General features: G+C 42.9%; 1 long non-coding RNA gene across 6 annotated transcripts in view; it reads right to left on the bottom strand.

The window, feature by feature from the left end:
• The window catches only part of LOC114109133 (uncharacterized), a 58,726-nt gene that overhangs the window by 13,090 nt on the left and 24,453 nt on the right, over nt 1-21,183 (bottom strand). For 5 of the 6 annotated variants that reach the window (XR_009597137.1, XR_009597136.1, XR_009597138.1 and 2 more), the window contains exon 2: nt 13,308-13,411. The exons of the other annotated variant lie outside the window; for it this stretch is intronic. This is a non-coding gene — a long non-coding RNA (uncharacterized LOC114109133). The remainder of the gene's footprint in view (nt 1-13,307; nt 13,412-21,183) is intronic. 6 annotated transcript variants of the gene reach the window in all.

Below are 21,183 nucleotides of genomic sequence, written 5' to 3'. Positions count from 1 at the left end.
CCATCTGTATCATCAAGGAAGCCCATGAATATGGCACAGACTTCATCAAAGAGCCGAAACCTGATAGAGATGATGAAACACATGTGAAAGGCAAATACGTATGTAAAGTAACTGTTTGAAGTTCATAGTGCTCTAGGCATTTTCAACGTTTAGTCTTTATAAGATCTCTGAAAGACAGATATTAGCAGGCCCATTTTTCTGATAAGAACCCCAAGTTTACTTAGGTTGACCTTATATGACAAAACTATGATTTAAACCTGGTCAGTGTGGTGCAATGTCCACAATCTTTTAATTATACTAACAACTTTCTAATGAATAAAAACCAAATTGATAAATGATGATGAAGACAAAAGCAAAGAATTGGGAAAGCTTTTGGGGTGGGAGGCGCTAAGGCATGGGAAGGAGAGACACCATCTAGAGGGATGGTGTTTTGGGATAAAAGTGTGACTCCATCAATGCAAGTGTGTGCAGCTCTGCCAATGCAAGCGTGTGCTGGTGTATATGTGTATGGATGAGCCTTTTGTTACCAAAAAAAACCAACTTGACCTATGTGTGTCTCTTTCTATAGAAAATATCATCCTCAGTTGCTAGGCTTTTAATCACACCACATAGGGCCTTCCTGCAGTTTTCCTGACATTCTAGATACCCTTCAGCTTCTTTGAGAGATAGGATATCATTTAGAAAAAAAAAAAAAAAAAAGAAATGGCTGCAAAGTGAGAAAAGTTGGAAGGAAAAGGAGGTGACCTTACAAGATGAAGGTATTTCTGTGCAGCTCATCTGGGCAAGGGCCCATGACAAGGCTTGGATGGACAGTTCACTCTGACAAGCCATTTGGGTTACCATGGTCAAAGAGATTATAGCTTATGTTACTACAAAAATACAAGTGGTGGTAGTGCAACCTAAGTTTTCCTGGAGCTGAGGGAGGTTTTAATCACATCCTTTCATTTCTGGATGAGAAACTCAGAGAGATGAATAGACTTTCTTATGGTCACACAACAAATCAGGCAGGCTGCTATGGTAAGAATCTGGCGATCTCAGTAATTCCATTGAGTGCTAGGTCGATTCAGTCGTGTCTGACTCTTTGAAACCCCATGGACTGTAGCCCACCAGGCTCCTCCATCCTTGGGATTGTCCAGGCAAGTGGAGTGGGTTGTCATTTCCTCCTCAAGGGGATCTTCCTGACCTATGGATAGAACTCATGTTTCCTGCATAAGGAGCAGATTTTTTTACCACCTTAACCACAAAGAAACATTATTCTGGGCTGCCTCCTGAGAAGAATGAATGAGACGACCTGTTATAAAGTGTTTAGCTCTAAGTGTTCCTTGATAATAATGTTTATTATTAACTGAACAGAGATCTCCAAAGAGTTAGCCACAATTATCTCCAGGTCCATGCAAAGATTTTGATTGAGCTTCTTAATGCTGTTTTGGACTTTACAGGAACCTATATATTAAAAGTGCTTGAAAACTTGGAGCTGTGCAGCCTTCAATTCCATGGGTTCCCACGTCATCATTGATGGGCTGGGTATCCACATAGCAGCTGCCTCCTTTGACCCAGAATGGATTCATTGCTTTGCCCCAAGGGCTAGCAGACCCAAGTCTCATCTAAGTTACCCTTCTAGCCTATAGGACATTATACTTCTACCCACTATCACAGATAGTTCTAGATGTCTTTTCTTAAACTGTTAATATGTCCTGGCTTAAACAGATAGATACAATAGATAAACAGACATCTCTATTAGCTCCTCAACTGTATTCCTGGATTTGAGCCATGTTTCTCTGATTTTCCCCAGAAATAAGACCTTAATATCCTGAACATTGTACACTCTGTTGTTATTGAAATGTCACCTAGATTTTTAAAAAAAATCTGTTCTTGCCATTTTCTTACTTTGCTATTTCAGTTTTTCTCTTATCTCCTCCTAGGGAAGCAAGTGGTGAATGTGAAAGAAAAGAGCCATGGTTCTTGGGTGACAATTAGACTCAACAGGGATTCATACCCGAAGCCTGCTTGTCCTCCTTTTCCTCACATCTGTTTTCTGTTGCAGAATGGGAGTTCATATATTTCAGTGTGGAGAGCAAGGGACGAGAGGAGACTTTATGAAGTCCACGGATTTCAGCAGAAGTCAAATATACGTGTTGATCTGGGATTCCCCTAGCCTAGCTTTCCTCTATGAAGGATGAAGAATTCATTAATGTACTACTCACTTTTCCAACTAAATGAAGCTGAAAAAACTGAAGCTGAAGTCGCTCAGCTGTGTCTGACTCTCTGCGACCCCCTGGACTGAGCCCACCAGTCTCCTCTGTCCATGGGGTTTTCCAGGCAAGAGTACTGGAGTGGGTTACCATTTCCTTCAATCTTCTTGACCCAGGGATCGAACCCAGGTCTCCTGCATTGCAGGAAGACTCTTTACCGTCTGAACCACAAGGGAAGCCTAAATAAAGCTGCTCTAAGAAAATTACATGTTGAGATACTGAAAGAAGCCAGGCTCTATTTCTAAATGTTCACCCCAAAAAGTGATACAAAGAAGAAAAAACAAGGGTCATACCAAACAGCATCCCGGCACTTCTTGATGGCTCCATAATGGAATACGCTACCAGGCACAGAGACGAATAACCCATCTCCAACATGCGCACACACACAGCAACACAGGGTAGCGTTTCTGGAAAATCAGTCCTGCGTGTGGATGCACAGCACAGGTGAAGCTGGAGCATGTCTGCTTCGGTTTCTTCTTTCCTCCAGCCCTCCCTCCATCCTTTCTGGAATATGACTGAACATTCTTTGGTCTTTGATGATGGCCATTTTCCATCCAGTCCAGGAAAATCAGAGGATTGCCCGGAGCTCTCTGGGACAAGATGTAATGCTGACTTGAATCAACAGATGGTATCCAGAGGGGAAAAAATTCTATCAGCATTTTAAGTGTCAGAGTTTGACAGAGAACTTGCCTTTGGGGTGTCTAGGAACCTGGACAGGGAAACGTGTCTTGACCTTACAGGAAGTAGGGCTGGTTTCTCAATCTTCTAAAATGATCTGGCTTGGCGAATGGGTGCAAATGTGAGGTGACATGCATCTTTGTTGTCATTGGCAGAATACTTAAATAAAACAATCACATTTTCAGGAAGGCAGTGTTGTAGAATACTCCATAGCAAAGAAAGGAATATCCTGACTGGATATAAACGCTTATAATGTTCTTGGCTTTTCTTTCAGAGAGATGAGGAATCACAATCTTTTTGCAAATGATATTGATTATAGATATATACAGAAATAAAGAAATAATGATGATGGATATATATTCTTTCCGTCATTGTATAATGTTATATATTACATCGTATTAAATACGTGTATGAGTGTGCTCAGTCATGTGCAACTCTTTGCGGCCTCCTGGTGTGGCCCCACCAGGCTCCTCTGCCCATAGCATTTTCTAAGCAAGAATGCTGGAGTGGGTTGCCATTTCCTGCTCCTTGGGATCTTCCCAACCCAGGGGTAGAACCTACCTTGCACCTCCTGCATTGATAGGTGGATTCTTTACCACTAGCACCACCTGAGAAGTCTGTATTATATATAGTATATACATGTACTATATTATATTATAACATATTATATTATGATGGAAGAAATATAAAATCCACCGTTATTATTTCCATCATTGTCAGCCACTTCCTATCTGTTTGAACACAACAAAAAGCTGTGTAACCTCTCCTAGCCTCAGTTTCCCTCTCTAGAAAATGGGCACAATGACCTATACTTGCGCAGGAGTCGTGAGCATTAAAGTGACACCTGACTCCTGGAACCACTTGGTCCATGACCAGCTTACTTGGCGTATCTTGATGGCAATGACCTTGTCTCTGTTTCCCCAGGCACAGACATGGAGCCAAGCACATAATAAGTGCTTAGCGTGTGCGTGTTTGAACACCACTTGAATGGAATTCTGCCTTTGATTTCTTCACAGTCTTCCCAAAAGGTGCCTTCTACTGATGTTTGATCTTAGCAAAGTTTCTGTTTGGGCTGGGGTCTTCATTCCTCACTGATACAACACAGAGTAGTCTTTCTGGAGAGATCTCTAAAAGGTAGCTAAAATGTTTCCAGACATGGTTTTGTCTCCAGAGAATGTTCTGTGATAGTCAGTGGGTAAGAGAATTCTTTCTTGGCAATGCTTTTTCTCCTACCCCATAACACGTAGCGTGCATGCTCTTGGATCCTGTGGCTTCAAGAAAAGCAACTATGTGAATCTCAGAACAAATTTAGGAAGACCTCGCCAGCTAATTACCCACATGGCAGTGATAAATAAAGAGCTTTGGGGTCAATGGTTACCCAGAACTTGTCTCTTTGGTATTCTTGGGTTTGCGGACTTTCTTCATGGTTTCAATCAACACTCCTCTTTTCTGCGCCTGCTGTATGCCACACATGGTACTGCAGAGGTTTCTCCTTGAAGTCCTAAATACTTTATGTCATCATTTTAGATAAAATCAACAAAAACAATAACTTTCTAAAATGGGATATATCCAGGAAGCCTTCTGTGTTTTGAAAGTAAGATCCCTGAACACCGTCCCACATTTATCATGATTTGGCCATCCTTATGCACAGAGTAAAAGTCTCTCATAAAAGAAAATGTAGTGAGAATTTCTGCTTGCCCCGTTTTCTGAATGGCACCACACTGCATACTTTTAAAACCTGTTCTGCATAGCTTCCTGCCTACTCCACTTCCTGACTATGCCTTATCACCACCAGTGTCCCCTCCTTCTTGTCTACCTGCTTAAAATACATTTTCTATTTTAAATTCATTTTATTTAGCTGGGATTGGTAGTAAGAAAACCAAGAAGTGAAAAGAGTTATGTGTGTCATCAGAAACATCAGTGGATAGCGTTGGAATTCTTATTCTGACACTTCTCAGTTATGGCACTGGGCATATAACTTTAAATCTCTTATCTTTATTCTCCTGTCTTTAAATTAGGAAATTACCCAACCCCATCTTCTTGCATTGTTGAAGACAGACGCCATGCTGCTTACAAAGCTATAGCTCAGCGGCCCAAATGCTGCCATTGTTGGAGTGTGCAGAACCCTTGCTTCCCTAAATATTCTGTAGCCACTGTCTTGCATGTCCGGGTGTGTCTTCAGCTTCCTATAGCTTTGTTGTTGTTGTTGCTCAGTTGTGTCTGACTCTTTGCAACCCCATGGACTGCAGCACACCAGGCTTCCCTGTCCTTCACCATCTCCTGGAGCTTGCTCAAACTCACGTCCCTCGAGTCCTTGATGTCATCTAACCATCTTGTCCTCTGTTGCCCCTTTCTCCTCCTGCCTTCCATCTTTCTCAGCATCAGGGTCTTTTCCAATGAGTTGGCTCTTCACATCAGGTGGCAAGAATACTGGAGCTTCAGCTTCAGCATCAGTCCTTCCAATGAACATTTAGGACTGATTTCCTTTAGGATTAACTGGTTTGATCTCTTTCCCGTCCAAGGGATTCTCAAGAGTCTTCTCTAGCACTATAGTTCAAAAGCATCAATTCTTTGGCACTCAGCCTTTTTTATGGTCCAACTCTCACATCCATAATGACTACTGAAAAAAACTATAGCTTTAACAATATGGACATTTTTCGGCGAAGTGATGTCTGCTTTTTAACATGCTGTCTAGGTTTGTCATAGCTTTTCTTCCAAGGAGCAAGTGTCTTTTAATTTCATGGCTGTAACCACCATCCACAGTGATTTTGGAGCCCAAGAAAATAAAGTGTCACTGTTTTCATTGTATTCCCATCTATTTGCCATGAAATGATGGAACCAGATGCTATGATCTTAATTTTTTGAATGTTGAATTTTAAGCCAGCATTTTCAGTCTCCTCTTTCACCTTTGTTAACAGGCTCTTTATTTTCTCTTCACTTTCTTGCCATAAGGGTGGTAACATCTGTGTATCTGAGATTATTCATATTTTCCCAGCAATCTTGATTCCAGCTTGTGCTTCATTCAACCCAGCATTTCACATGATGCACTCCATATATAAGTTAAATAAGCAGAGTGACAATATACAACCTTGATGTATCCCTTTCCCAATTTTGAACCAGTCTGTTGTTCTATGTCCAGTTCTAACTGTTGTTTCTTGATCTGCATACACATTTCTTAGAAGGCATGTAAGGTGGTCTGGTAGGTAAAATGAAAGTCACTCAGTCATGTCCCACTCTTTGCGATCCCTTGGACTGTAGCCTGCCAGGCTCCTCTGTCCATGGAATTCTCCAGGCAAGAATACAGAAGTGGGTAGCCATTTACTTCTCCAGGGGATCTTTCCAACCAAGGGATCCAACCCAGGTCCCTTACATTGCAGGCAGATTATTTACCTTCTGAGCCACTAGGGAAGCCCAAGAATACTGGAATAGGTAGCCTATCCTCCAGGGGATCTTCCAGACCCAGGGATCAAACTGGGGTCTCCTGTACTGCAAGCAGATTCTTAACCAACTGAGCTACCAAGGAAGCCCCTGGGTAGGTAAGGTGGTCTGGTATTCCCATCTCTTTAAGCATTTTCCAGTTTGTCATGATCCACACATTATTATTTTCCAAGCTATTTTTTTTTCCTGCTTGGAAAATAATAATCAAAGGGGTCAGTCACTGAAGTCATGCATTTTAGGTCCATTACCTTCTCTTACCCTCGTAGCAGTGCAGTGATGCCGGCTCTGCAGTGCTTATTTTCAGATAAGAGCACTGGGGCTCAAGAGGTTAAATGACTTGTTGAGATCACATAGCTAGTAAGTGACTCAATACCATGTTTCTGACACCCAAACCATGAATCATTTCACTGCACTGGACTTCCTTTCTGGGAATAAGACAGGTTTTCAGAGAGCAGAGTAATGGATCATGGCAGTGTAACTCTACCAACCCCAGCAGGCGACCAGCTGCTCTGAACATTGATTATCTTTGGCAGACCCTCACATTTGGCATGAAAGATTCAGGTATTGAGATGGGATAGACTGGTTCTCTCCTCCACCTCTGAGCTGAATGTTTGGGGACAGCAGGATCTGCTTGACAATTTGGAGATCTAGCTCTCTGTCTTCCTGCAGAGTGCCAGAGATAATGTATTTAAGAGATGCTGGACCAATCAGGTGAGAATTTATGTAACCTGAAACCATTAGGTGGCTTAATTAAATCAGGGCATTTAACTCATTAGCCTTCTGCTCCTGGGACTCATAAATTTAAACCTGGTGCTGCTAATCACAAAAGAAGTCAAGTTGAGCATTTTTCCCCTCCCCTCTTTGGTGGAGAGGTGAGAAAGAACGGGAGAACCTGAATAACTAACCCAGAGAAAAGATGACTAGCAACATCAACAGGCAATGTTGAGAATTCTGAGCCTAAGTCAGGATTACCTGGGAGAGAGTGATGATGACAATGGTGTCTGAAAAGAACTTGGGATGTCACCTGGTCATCCCACAAGGATGCCTTGTGGGAAGGCCATGTCCAAGCCATCACAGAAGCCTTCTCTGTTGAGTGACATCCTGCCCTAGGATTGGTAATTGACTTGTGCGTGTGTTCAGCCACCAGTCGTGCCTGACTCTTTGCAACCCCATGGACCATAGTCCGCCAGACTCCTTTGTTCATGGAATTCTCCAGACAAGAATATTGGAATGGGTTGCCATTTCCTCCACCAGGGGATTTCTCTGATCCAGGGATCGAACCTGCATCTCCCGCATTGACAGGAAGATTCTTTAACACTGAGCCACTTAGGAAGCCCATGATATGGAATGGAAACTACCGGAAGCCAAACCTCATGTCTCTGCTCACAAGTGTGTGCATTGCCTTCTATTTGCTCAGGCTCACTTATCTCCTTCACTAGGATTTTGAGATGAACGGCATTCTATGGTTCTCCTCTCTGTGTCACCAAAGTACCTTACAAACTCGTGTCTCTTCCTCTGATCTTATCATTTCTTCTCAAACATAGCAGCCAGACTCATCTTTTAGATTAGGAGTCACAATGCCATCTCTCAGCCTGAAATCCTTCTGTAGATGTTCACTGCCTTCAACATCAAGTGCAAAGTCATTAACGTGCCCAACCGAGTCTTCCTTTAAGTTTTATCTGCCACCCCCCGCTACCGCTAGTTCTCCCTTCCAAGGAGGGCAGGTGTTCATAAATAGTATGCAGTGGCTTACATTTCCCCAAATATTCCACTCTCTTCTAACAATATGTGCCCTTGTATACCCCCATTTTGTTTGGAAAGTCCTTCCTCTTCAGTTGGAACTATTCCTTCACTTCCATCATTTGATGGCTCAGACATCACTTTCTCAATCAAGTTCTTGATATCTTCAGGCTTCAAAAGCCTCACTTGGGCTCCTGCTGTATGCTTCAGAAGCCCCTTACTTTTATCCTGGGCACTCACCTATTTGCATGTCTGTCTTCCTTTCTTCGGGCTTTTCTAGTGGCTCAACTGGTAAAGAACCCATCTGCCAATGCAGGAGATGCAAGAGAGGAGAGTTGGATCCTTGGGTTGGGAAGATCCCCTGGAGTAGGAAATAGCCATCCATTCCAGTATTCTTGCCTGGAAAATTCCATGGATAGAGGAGCCCGGTGGGCTACTGTCCATGGAGTTGCAAAGAGTCAGATGTGACTAAGTGCCACCCCCCACCACCACCACACACACTTCCTTTCTAGACCCCCAACTCCTTAGAGTCAGGAACCATGCATTAGTAATCATGACCATTGCAGCCTAGGGTGTCATGTTTGAATAACCCTGAATGGTGCCCAGCAGCTTTCTAAGACGGAGTGACACTTGGCTAGCATTCTGTTACCCCAGATGGGGAGCAAGCTGAGATCCAGAACAGAAGTGGAGCTCAGAGAGGCCATTGAAAAGAAGAGGATGGTAAAGAGAAGCTGATATTAGGCAGGAAAATCTGGAGTGAGGACAGAAGATTCCAAGGAGGGTTTTGTGGAGTTTTGCCACATGTCATTGAGTGAAAAACATTTCTATATCTTCTCATGACATTTTCAGTAAAATAGCTATTTGTTAATCTGTGGGCTTTCCTGATAGCTCAGTTGGTAAAGAATCTGCCTGCAATGCAGGAGACCCCGGTTCAATTCCTGGGCTGGGAAGATCCGCTGGAGAAGGGCCAAGCTACCCACTCCATTATTGCTGGGCTTCCCTTGGGGTTCAGCTGGTAAAGAATCTGCCTGCAATGAGGGAGGCCTGGGTTCGATTCCTGAGTTGGGAAGATTCCCTGAAGAAGGGAAAGGCTACCCACTCCAGCATTCTGGCCTGGAGAATTCCATGGACTGTATAGTCCATGGGGTGGCAAAGAGTTGGGCACGACTGAGTGACTTTCACTTTCGCAATTTGTGATAAGTTGGCTCTTCTGGGGAGTATGTGTCATTTATGTCCATGATTTTAAGGTCATGGGACAGCCACTTCATCTATGTTGCTTTTTCCCAATGGCCATAAATAATAGCTTGGCTTTCATGATCATATGCCAGTACCTGCTAGACACTATCCTTGCACAATTTTATTCAATACTCGCACCAACCCTGGGAAGAATTGCTATTATGATTAGTACAGTTCTTATAGTGAGAAAATTGAGAGGAAGATAAAAGATGTTCCAAAAGTCACATGCTAAGTGGGATACTGGGACTTGAACCCAGGTCAATGTAAAAGAAAAATCTATGCTGGTATACTGTTCTCCTGGGACCCATCCTGAGACAGGGCCCTGGTTTCTAGGCTTTCTCAACATCAGTAGTCCAAGGATGTCAAGAGAAGTGATTATGAACCATCTGGGGCCAAGCAGGGAAGAAGACCTGCTGGGAGGTGTGTAACTTCAGGATGCATTACAGATGTGCTCTTGCTTCCCACAGAGGTAGAGGCTTAACCAAGCCCTGTCAAGATTTCTGATGCTGCAATAACCTTCCTAGTGTTTTGACGTTTTTCTTCCAGTTTCCTCTCTTCAAAAAATGTAGAGAAAATAACGGGGAGCCATCTCTGTCAATGCCTGAGAACCCAAATCAGCCTGAATGAGAGAGAGAGGTGGAGAGAAGAAGCCCCGTTTGAAATGTGTTTTTGTTCTAACCTAAATAGGATGAAAGGCAGCCTGCAAAGTTTGTCATCCAGAAGGCAGGAAGTGCCCAGAACAGAAGTTACCTACTGGGTAATGTAGGCATTTGCGGCGATTTGGCAGATACAATCTTCTGTGTACAGACATCCTTCAGAGTTCCAGTAACTTTTCATAAAATAACCATCACTCACAAGCCCATGGGACTGGTCAGAGCACTGACCTCAGCCCACCCTTGACATTGAGAAGGGAATGAAAATGTTAGATGCTCAATCATAACCAACTCTTTGCGACCTCATGGACTGTAGCCCTCCAGGCTCATCTGTCCATGATTTTGAGGGCTGTCCTTAATCCCTTATCTGACATACCTAAGTCTCAGGGTCTCCATCTATCCATGAGGGCTCGAGTTTCCACTCTGAGTGGTCGTCAGTGTTATGAGCAACTGATGGACGCGCATGCATGTGAGACTCCATCATGTTGGTCCAAATCCTTTATGTAGTAGGTGCTGATTCTGTCTCCTCATTGAGAGGGGGAGGGGCTCATCTTAGATCTCATGGCACTTTCATGCCAGCCCCAGGAAGTCCCACCCCATTCACTAGTGGCTCAAATCAAGGTCTGTGTCTTTTTAAAAACTTTTTATTTTATATTGGAATGTAATTAACAATGTTGTGTTAGCTTCAGATGTACAGCAAAGTGAGTTATACACATACACGTATCTATTCGTTTTCAGATTCCTTTCCATTAATGGTTATTGCAAAATATTAGATCAAGTTCCCTGTGCTATATAGCAGATTCTTGTTGTTTATTTTAAATATAGTAGTGTGTATATATGTTAATCCCAGCCTCCGAGTTTATCCCTTCCCTCTTTCCCCTTAGGGTACTGTAAGTTTGTTTTTGAAGTCTGTGAGTCTGTTTCTGTTTTGTAAATAAGTTTGTGTCATATTTTAGATTCCACGTGTAAGTGATATCATATGATGTTTGTCTTTGCCTGACTTACTTTACTTGGTATGATCATCTCTAGGTCCATCCATGCTGTTACAAATGACATTTTCTTGCTCTGAAGGGCACTTCTCCACATTTACTCCAGGTCAGTGACCCACTAGATATGGGACAACACACACACACACACACAACAGTGCCTCTGAATTTTGTCCTCTCCAGCACTGTAGTCACAAACCATGTGTGACACTGGGCACTTGAAATGTGACTGATCTGAATTGAGATGCATACAAAGTGTTACATACGCCCACTGGGGTTCAGACAGTCAGTACACAGATGAGGAAGGAAAATCTCTCATTCATGATCTCACGTGGTTTACAGATTGGAATAATATTTTGGATGAAAAGTAAAAGTGAGGTCGCTCAGACGTGTCCGACTCTTTGGCACCCCATGGACTGTAGCCCACCAGGTTCCTCCATCCGTGGGATTTCCCAGGCAAGAATACTGGAGTGGGTTGCCATGTCCTTCTCCAGGAGATCTTCCCAACTCAGGGATTGAACCCGGGTCTCCCGCATTGTTGGCAGACACTTTACTGATAAGCAAGGTTAAATAAAGTATAATATTAGATAATGTCACTTGTTGCATTTTATATTATTTGGAAATGTGGTGAATGGAAATTATAACATTACATATGGATCCCTCATCACATTTACGCTGAACAGCACAGGTGTAGCGTCTCTTTCTCTCGCTCTCTCTTTGCTCCCTTCTCAGGAAAGATGCTCCAGCCTTTTTGCCTGTTTGTTCGTTTTCTTTTGCCGCTGGGCTCACTGTCTAGTTTTACTTGCCACACAGTTTTCTCTAGTAGTAGTAATAATAGTTGTGTAATGATTAGGGCTATTTGTGAAACTCCGCCTTCTCACTGGTCCTCTTCCTTACAAAACTCACCCATAAGGTTTCTTGTCCAGTTTATTTTTGCTTGTCTTGACAGGCTGTCTCTGCACCCCTGAACAGTCACGGAGAATTTCCAGGAGATGCCCTTCCGTGAGTAGCCATCCCAAGGTCAAAATCAGAGGAGGGAAAGGTCACACTCTCAAGCCAGCTTCATTCTATTCCCTCCAACTCTTCCAAGGACATGTCCTGAATCTCTCTCTTACATTTTTTTTTTGAGCATATAAAAAGTTGCACATAATAAATACATGCACCTTGATATATTTGGAGGCAAGTAGACACCTATGGGGGAGAAGGCAATGGCACCCCACTTCAGTACTCTTGCCTGGAAAATCCCATGGTCGGAGGAGCCTGGTAGGCTGCAGTCCATGGTGTCGCTAAGAGTCAAACACGACTGAGCGACTTCACTTTCACTTTTCACTTTCATGCATTGGAGAAGGAAATGGGAACCCACTCCAGTGTTCTTGCCTGGAGAATCCCAGGGCCAGGGGAGCCTGGTGGGCTGCCGTCTATGGGGTTGCACAGAGTCGGACACGACTGAAGCGACTCAGCAGCAGCAGCAGACACCTATGGAATCATCACCACAATCTATACCATAAACCTACTCATCACCTCCAAAAGTGTTTTCTCTCCATTTTGCTTTGCTTTTCTAAATTTATTTGTAATTGGAGGATAGTTGCTTTACAATATTGTGTTGGCTTCCGCTATACATTAACAAGAATCAGCCATTGGTATAAGTATGTCCCCTCCCTCTTGAACCCCCCTCGCACCTCCCACCCCATCCCACCCTTCTAGGCTATCGCAGAGCACTAGGTTTGAGCTCCCTGGGTCATACAGCAAATTCCCACTGGCTATCTATTGTTACATACGGTAATGTACATGCTTCAATGCTACACTTTCCATTCATCCCACCCTCTCCTTCCCCTCTGTGTCCACAAGTCTGATCTCTGTGTCTGTGTCTCCATTGCCACCCTGCAGATAGGTTCATCAGTACCATCTTTCTAGAGTCCTTATATATGTGTTAATATGCAATATTTGTTTTCCCATGTTGTTTATAACAACTACTACTGTCATTTGTGATAAGAACATTTAACGTAAGATCTGCCCTCTTAGCAAATTTTGGACACCAGGCTGTACACGGTGTACAGATCTCGAGGGTTATTCTTATACAACTGAAATTCTATTCATTGACTAATACCTCCCGGTTCCCTTCCCAGAACCCCAGCCCCAGGAAACCACCATTTCACTCTCTGATTCTATGAATTTGACTGTTTTTGATTCATTCTATAAACAATATCATGCAGTATTTGTCCTTATGGAAAACCTTTTTGAGTGTGGAGTTTCCTTAAAAAACTAAAAATATCACATGATCTAGCAATCCCAGTTCTGGGTATATATATAGATGCATCACTGACCCAATTGATGTGAGTTTGAGCCAACTCCAGGAGATAGTGAAGGACAGGGAAGCCTGGGGTGCTGCAGTCCATGAGGTCACAAAGAGTCGGACATGCCTGAGCGACTGAACAACAACAGAATACAGAGGAATTAAAATCAGCATCTTAAAGAAATACCTGCATTTCCATATTCATTGCAGCATTATTCACAAGTCTAAGGTAAGGTAGCAACCTAAAAGCCCATTCACAGATGAATGGATAAAGACAGGGCAGTATATACATACAATGGAATACTACTCAGCTTTTAAAAGAAGGTCATCCTGACATTTACAACACCACCGATGAACCTGGAGGACATTTTGCTACGTGAAGTAAGTCTCCCCTGCCTTGGGCCTGAGGTGGTGTAAACACTGTGAGTTCAAAGAGCGGTTTCCTCTTCCTGTTTCCTCTGACCCTCTCCATGCTGTTTTGTTCTTTGTGACTCACTTAACCATTGTAACTGACTGAGGCCTAGTTAACTCAACCACTCGTTTATTTGGCAAACACTCACTCTATATGGGCAGAGGAGCGTGGTAGACTGCAGTCCATGGGGTAGAAAAGAGTCGGACACAACTGAGCGACTTCACTTTCAGTTTTCACTTTCACGCATTGGAGAAGGAAATGGCAACCCACTCCAGTGTTCTTGACTGGAGAATCCCAGAGATGGGGGAGCCTGATGGGCTGCTGTCTATGGGGTTGCACAGAGTCGGACACAACTGAAGCGACTTAGCAGCAGCAGCAGCAGCAGCAGCAGCATTCTATATTTCACAAATACCAGCTACTGAAGTAGTGGCAGAGATGGAGAGATGAGCTTGGTTTGACCTTTAACCTGAAGGAATCATAGAAGAGTTGAGAAAAAAGACCTGCAAACACAAGATTATAGCAGGTGGAGGCATTGCTTGAGTACACAAAGCAGGAAAAAATAACCCATCCTGAAGGGAAAAAGAAAAATGTCCCTATGTTGATATGTTGGATGGAGTAGAAAGGCTGATGGAGACTTAGCTAGGGCTTATTGCTATGGTTATTACTATGACATCATCATCATTAGCAACATGTTAGAGGTGGAGGAAAGGCATCCTTGACCAAGGAAGCAACAACTGAAAAGGCATGAGCTTGAGCAAGAGAATGAAAAATGTGAGGAACCAGAAACACTTTGATGATGTTGGTTGACAATGGGCTCTTGGGGAGAATAAAAGGGATTGGAGCAGAGGAGGAGGCATAAGCTAGCTTCTAGAGGCTCGTAAAACAAGTTTAGCACAGTAATTCAGCCTTAACTCTAAACCTAGTAAGAAGCCACACACGGAGCTCAGAAAGGTACGTGCACTGGATGAGTGCTTTGTGAGCCATGGATGAGGGATAAAATTGCTCTTACCCTCTGTACAAAGAGCAGGTCAGCCACATGTCCACAGAGTCAGACTGGCTTGTCTTAGAGACACACCAACCAGGTATTTGCAATTCATCTTTTTCCCTCTTATCTGAAGGAGATGCCTCCTAGGGGTCTAGGGCTTGTCTGTAATATTATTTCCCACAGTCCCTCCATGCTTAAAGGCTTGTATGTATGTTTTCTCTCCTTGATGATGAGGGCAAAGGTGATGGGTCAGGCAGGCGCCTTGGGGAACCAGACCAGACTTGAGGGGAATCTGTCCTTCCTAGCCCAAGAGAGACTGGCTTGATTCAGGGACCCCTGGGGCCCTGTCTATAAAGTGGCTTTTCTCATTTCCCTTTGATCAGGCAGTTCATGGCGTATTTGGAAAGACAAGGAGTGATTTGTCTTGCACATGTGTTTTCATTTATTCCTCAAAAGCAGAGCTAAAACATTAAGCGAGAATACAATGAAGTCCAGTGGGCAGACAAGCTTCAAACAATTTCAAAGGGTATATCTAAGATAAGCTCATTTGTTTATAATTCACTTTAAAAAAAGTAGCTTATGGAAAATATAGCATGATAAAATTATGACTGGGTAAATAAGGATGAAAGTGAAATAAAATGATGCCAGTCAGGAGGTCAATTCTGGAAAAGGTTGGCATACATTGCTGAATAATTCACGAAGATGGGGGAGGCATCATTTAGGCTTGAGCTTCCTAGCAGCCAATTAAATAAGGGACAGAGTTCCATAGGGAAAGTGTGGGATAGAAGAATACTTAATTTTTAAGTAAGTTTTATTTATTCATTTATTTTTGGCTGCACTCGGTGTCTGCTGCTGCTCGGCCTTTTCTCTAGTCGTGATGAGCAGGGCCCACTCTCTAATTGCAGCGTGTGGCCTTCTCATTGCAGTGACTTCTCTTGTTGCAAAGCACAGGCTCTAGAGCACACAGGCTTCAGTAGTTGCATACATGGGCTCAGTAGTTGCAGCTCCTAGAATCTAGGGCCCAAGCTCAGGAATTGTGGCCCACAGGAGCTCCGAAGCATGTGGGATCTTCCCAGACCAGGGATCAAAGTCCTGTCTCCTGCCTTGGTAGGCAGATTCTTTACCACTGAGCCACCAGGAAAGCTCAAAATCACTTACTTTTGTAGAGCTAAAGAAATTACATTGGCAGTTCTTCATTAAGCATACATTTTGCAATTACTTGGGCACTGTCTTTAGTAATACCCTGATTACCATAAGATTCTAGGTTTTAGAGTTTACCTGATTTAACTTTCCTTCATTTAAGTATTATTCCCCGAGTATCTCAGATGTGTAACTGCGGTAGAATGTAGTCAACGTGGTCAAATATATACTGTCTTTTCCTGGCCCCTGCCTATTGCTCTGGAGTGTGGGGTACTCCATCCTGGAAGAGAGCATGCTCACCAGGCCCACCAATAAAGAATGTCAAGTTTAGCCACATGATGTGCTTTGGCCAATAAGAGGAAAGTGGTCCTGAGATCCACTGTAGGGTGTTGCCATCACTCTTTTCCCTCTGTCTGGAGAAGTTCAAGTGCCAGAGAGACATTGCATATTCAGCCTAGATCTCAGTGCAAAGGTAGAATGAGGGGTGCTCCTACTGACCCACCATTAACATCCATGTGAACAAAATATAAGCCACTGCAGTAAATTCCTGAGATTCGGGGATTGTTTGTTACTTCAGCATGACCTAGGACAAGCTGATGAATACTGCTTTATCAATGCCTCTGGAGAACACAGAGTTACAAAAAAGCATCTTTATCCTCTGGGAACCTACAATTGTGTAAGCAAGAAAGAGAAATACCATATGATGTACCTTTTCTGTGGAATCAAAAAAGATATGATATAATTTTATTTATAAAACAGAAATAGACTCACAGAATTAGAAAACAAACTTATGGTTACCAGGAGGGAAGGGATAGTTAGGGAATTGGGAATAGACGTGTACTCACAGCTATATTTGGGTTTCCCTGATAGCTCAGTTGGTATAGAATCTGCCTGCAATGCAGGAGACGCTGGTTTGATTCCTGGGCAGGGAAATCTGCCGGAGAAGGGATAGGCTACCCGCTCCAGCATTCTTGGGCTATATTTAAAATACATAACCAATAAGGACCTACTGTATAGAGCAGGGAACTTTACTCAATGTTATGTGGCAGCTTTGATGGGAGGGAAGTTGGAGGGAGGCTGGATACATGTACATGTACAGCTGAGTCCCTTGGCTGTGCACCTGGAGCTATCACAGTGTTGTTAAACAGATAACCTCTAATATGAAATAAAATTTTTAAAAAATTGGCTGAAGGATGTAAAAGCCACATTTGATTCTCAAGAAGAAATATCATGGGAAACAAGGTTTGATATCGATAAATAGATGAATCACTTCCTCCAGGAGTGGGTCCTGATAAGATGGGTGAGGCCAGGGTAGAGCATCCACAGTAGGAACTCACATGGAAGGCTGAATTTAGCAGAGTGAGTTATGGACACACAGAGAGAAGGTCACAAATGGACCTCTGACTGAGAGGAAGAATGTGATAGGAAATATATTCGTAAATCAGAGAGGAATTCAGAGAGTCTTAGCATAGTTTCAACTGTAGGTACAGTGTTTGTTGAGAGCCTACTGCCACTAGGCAGCCTTCTGAGGGTTGTTCATATCTTGTTTCATTCAGTCCTCATGAAAGCACTGGGAGATGGAGGTTCCAATGAACAATTTACCCAAAGATGAGGAGACTGAGGCTTAGCCCCAAAGACGAAAGGGCAGTAAACGGCAGAACTCAGATCTGATTCTTATGAGCTCCTAAGTCTCTCTCTTTTTGCCACATTCTCTAGAATCTCAGGGATTCCCTGGTGGCTCAGATGGTAAAGAGTCTGCCCAAAATGTGGGAGACCTGAGTTCGATCCCTGGGATGGGAAGATCCTCTGGAAAAGGAAATGGCAACCCACTCCAGTATTCTTGCCTGGAAAATGCTATGGACAGAGGAACCTGGCAGGCTACAGTCCATAAGGTCACAGAGTGTTGGACACAACTCAGTGACTTCACTTTCACTTTCTTTCCAGTTGTACAGAGAGATGGTGAAAGGTCTTGCATGCTATGCTAATGAATTTAAACTTCATTGGGCACACAGTGGAAAGCTACCGAAGGCTTCTAAAGCTAGGAGGAGGGCAACATTCATCTGGCCCGTGGCTTCAGCTTTGTAAAAGACAGCTCTCATATACTCACCAGGAGAAAGGGCATATACAGTTCAATGGTGACATTTTCATACATCGGTAGCCAAAGAGTCCATTCAGTTATCATTTGGGTGAGTTTGACTCCAACAGACCTGGCAAATATCTATCCAGAGGGTGCACAGGTATATGTTCCAATAGATTAATTTCTTAACGTTCTCTTATTGCCATTCTGATTGATATGAAGTGACCTCTCACTGCAGCTTTGATTTTCTAATAATTAGTGAAATTAATTATTTCTAATAATAACTAGTGTTAGGTGCATGAATCAAGGGAAATTGGAATTGGTCAAACAGGAGATGGCAAGAGTGAACATTGACACTTTAGGGATCAGAGAGCTAAAATGAACTGGAATGGGTGAATTTAACTCAGATGACCATCATATCTACTACAAGAATGGGCAAGAATCCCTTAGGAGAAATGGAGTAGCCATCACAGTCAACAAAAGAGTCCGAAATGCAGTATTTGGATGCAATCTCAAAAACGACATAATGATCTCTGTTTGTTTCTAAGGCAAACCATTCAATATCACAGTAATCCAAGGCTGTGCCCCAACCAGTAATACTGAAGAAGCTGAAGTTGAATGGTCCTATGAAGGCCTACAAGACCTTCTAGAACTAACACCCCTAAAAGATGTCCTTTTCGTCATAGGGGAATGAAATGCAAAAGTAGGAAGTCAAGAAATACCTGGAGTAACAGGCAAATTTGGCCTTGGACTACAAAATGAGGCAGGGCAAAGGCTAATTGAGTTTTGCCAAGAGAGTGCACTGGTCATAGCAAACACCCTCTTCCAACAGCACAAGAGAAGACTATGCACATGGACATCACCAAATGGTCAACACCGAAATCAGATTGATTACAGTCTTTGCAGCCAAAGATCAAGAAGCTCTAGTCAACCAGCAAAAATAAGACCAAGAACTTACTGGCTCATATCATAAACTCCTTATTGCCAAATTCAGACTTTAATTGAAGAAAGTGGGGAAAACCACTAGACCATTCAGGTATGACCTAAATCAGATTCCTGACGATTGATTATACAGTGGAAGTGAGAAATAGATTTAAGGGATTAGACCTGATAGACAAAGTGTCTGAAGAACTATGGACAGAGGTTCATGACATTGTACAGGAGGCAAGGATCAAGATCATCCCCAAGAAAGAGAAATACAAAAAGGCAAAATGGTTGTCTTATAAATAGCTGAGAAAGGAACAGAAGTGAAAAGCAAAGGAGAAAAGGAAAGATATACCCATTTGAATGCAGAGTTCCAAAGAATATTAAAGAGAGATAAGAAAGCCTTCCTCAGTGATCAGTGCAAAGAAATAGAGGAAAACAATAGAATGGGAAAGACTAGAAATCTCTTCAAGAAAATTAGAGATACCAAGGGAACATTTCATGCAAAGATGGGCATATTGAAGGACAGAAATGGTATGGACCTAACAGAAACAGAAGATATTAAGAAGAGGTAGCAAGAATACACAGAAGGACTGTACAAAACACATCTTAATGACCCAGATAATCACGATGGTGTGATCTCTCACCTAGAGCCAGATATCCTGGAATGCAAAGTCAAGTGGGCCTTAGGAAGCATCATTATGAACAAAGCTAGTGGGGGTGATGGAATTCCAGTTGAACTATTTCAAATGCCAAACGATGATGCTGTGAAAGTACTACACTCAATATGCCAGCAAATTTGGAAACCTCAGCAGTGGCCACAGGACTAGAAAAGGTCAGTTTTCATTCCAATCCCAAAGAAAGGCAATGCCAAAGAATGCTCAAACTACTGCACATTTGCACTCATCTCACACGCTAGCAAAGTAATACTCAAAACTCTCCAAGCCAGGCTTCAACAGTACATGAACCATGAACTTCCAGATGTTCAAGCTGGATTTAGAAAAGGCAGAGGAACCAGAGATTAAGTCGCCAACACCCGTTGGATCATTGAAAAAGCAAGAGAGTTCGAGAAAAGCATCTACTTCTGTTTTACTGACTATGCCAAAGCCTTTGGCTGTGTGGATCACAACAAACTGTGGAAAATTCTTCAAGAGATGGGAACATCAGACCACCTAACCTGTCTCCTGAGAAAAATGTATGCAGGTCAAGAAGCAACATTTAGAACTGAACATGAAACAACAGACTAGTTCCCAATAGGAAAAGGGGTGCATCAAGGCTGCATATTGTCACCCTGATTATTTAACTTATATGCAGAGTACATCATGAGAAACACTGGCCTGAATGAAACACAAGCTGGAATCAAGATTGCTGGGAGAAATATCAATAACCTCAGATGTGCAGATGACACCACCCTTATGGCAGAAAGTGAAAAAGCACTGAAGAGCCTCTTGATGAAAGTGAAAGAGGAGAGTGAAAAAGTTGGCTTAAAACTCAACATTCAGAAAACTAAGATCATGGCATCTGGTCCCATCACTTCATGGGAAATAGATGGGAATACAGTGGAAACAGTGAGAGATTTATTTTGGGGGGCTCCAAGATCACCACAGATGGAGACTGCAGCCATGAAATTAAAAGACACTTGCTCCTTGGAAGAAAAGTTATGACCAGCCTAGACACAGAGACATTACTTTGCCAACAAAGGTCTGTCTAATCAAGGCTATGGTTTTTCCTGTGGTCATGTATGGATGTGACAGTTGGACTATAAAGAAAAAAAGCTGAGTGCCAAAGAATTGATGCTTTTAAACTGTGATGCTGGAGAAGACTCTTGAGAGTCCTTTGGACTGCAAAGAGATCAAACCAGTCCATTCTAAAGGAAATAAGTCCTGAATATTCACTGAAAGGGCTGATCTTGAAGCTGAAACTCCAATACTTTGGCCACATGATGCGAAGAACTGACTCATTTGAAAAGACCCTGATGCTAGGAAAGATTGCAGGCAGGAGGAGAAGGGGACAACAGAGAATGAGATGGTTGGATGGTATCACCGACTCAATGGACATGAGTTTGAGTAAACTCCAGGAGTTGGTGATGGACAGGGAGGCCTGGTGTGCTGCAGTCCATGGGATAGCAAAGAGTCGGACAAGACTGAGCGACTGAACTGAACTGAATAATTAGTGATGTTGGACATCTTATCATGTGTCTCTTGGCCAACTAAGGCATACAGGTTTGGCTTTGGTCTGTTTAGATTCCTGCCTGTTTTTTGTTTGGGTTGTTTGTTTTTTGATATTGAGCTCCACAAGATACTTGTATATTTTGGAGATTAATCCTTTTCTCACTGTTTTGTTTGCAAACATTTGCTCCCATTCTGGTG

This window comes from Ovis aries, chromosome 18 (assembly GCF_016772045.2).
Source record: "Ovis aries strain OAR_USU_Benz2616 breed Rambouillet chromosome 18, ARS-UI_Ramb_v3.0, whole genome shotgun sequence".
Taxonomy (NCBI): Eukaryota; Metazoa; Chordata; class Mammalia; order Artiodactyla; family Bovidae; genus Ovis; species Ovis aries.
This window is presented reverse-complemented; position numbering and strand designations above follow the sequence as displayed.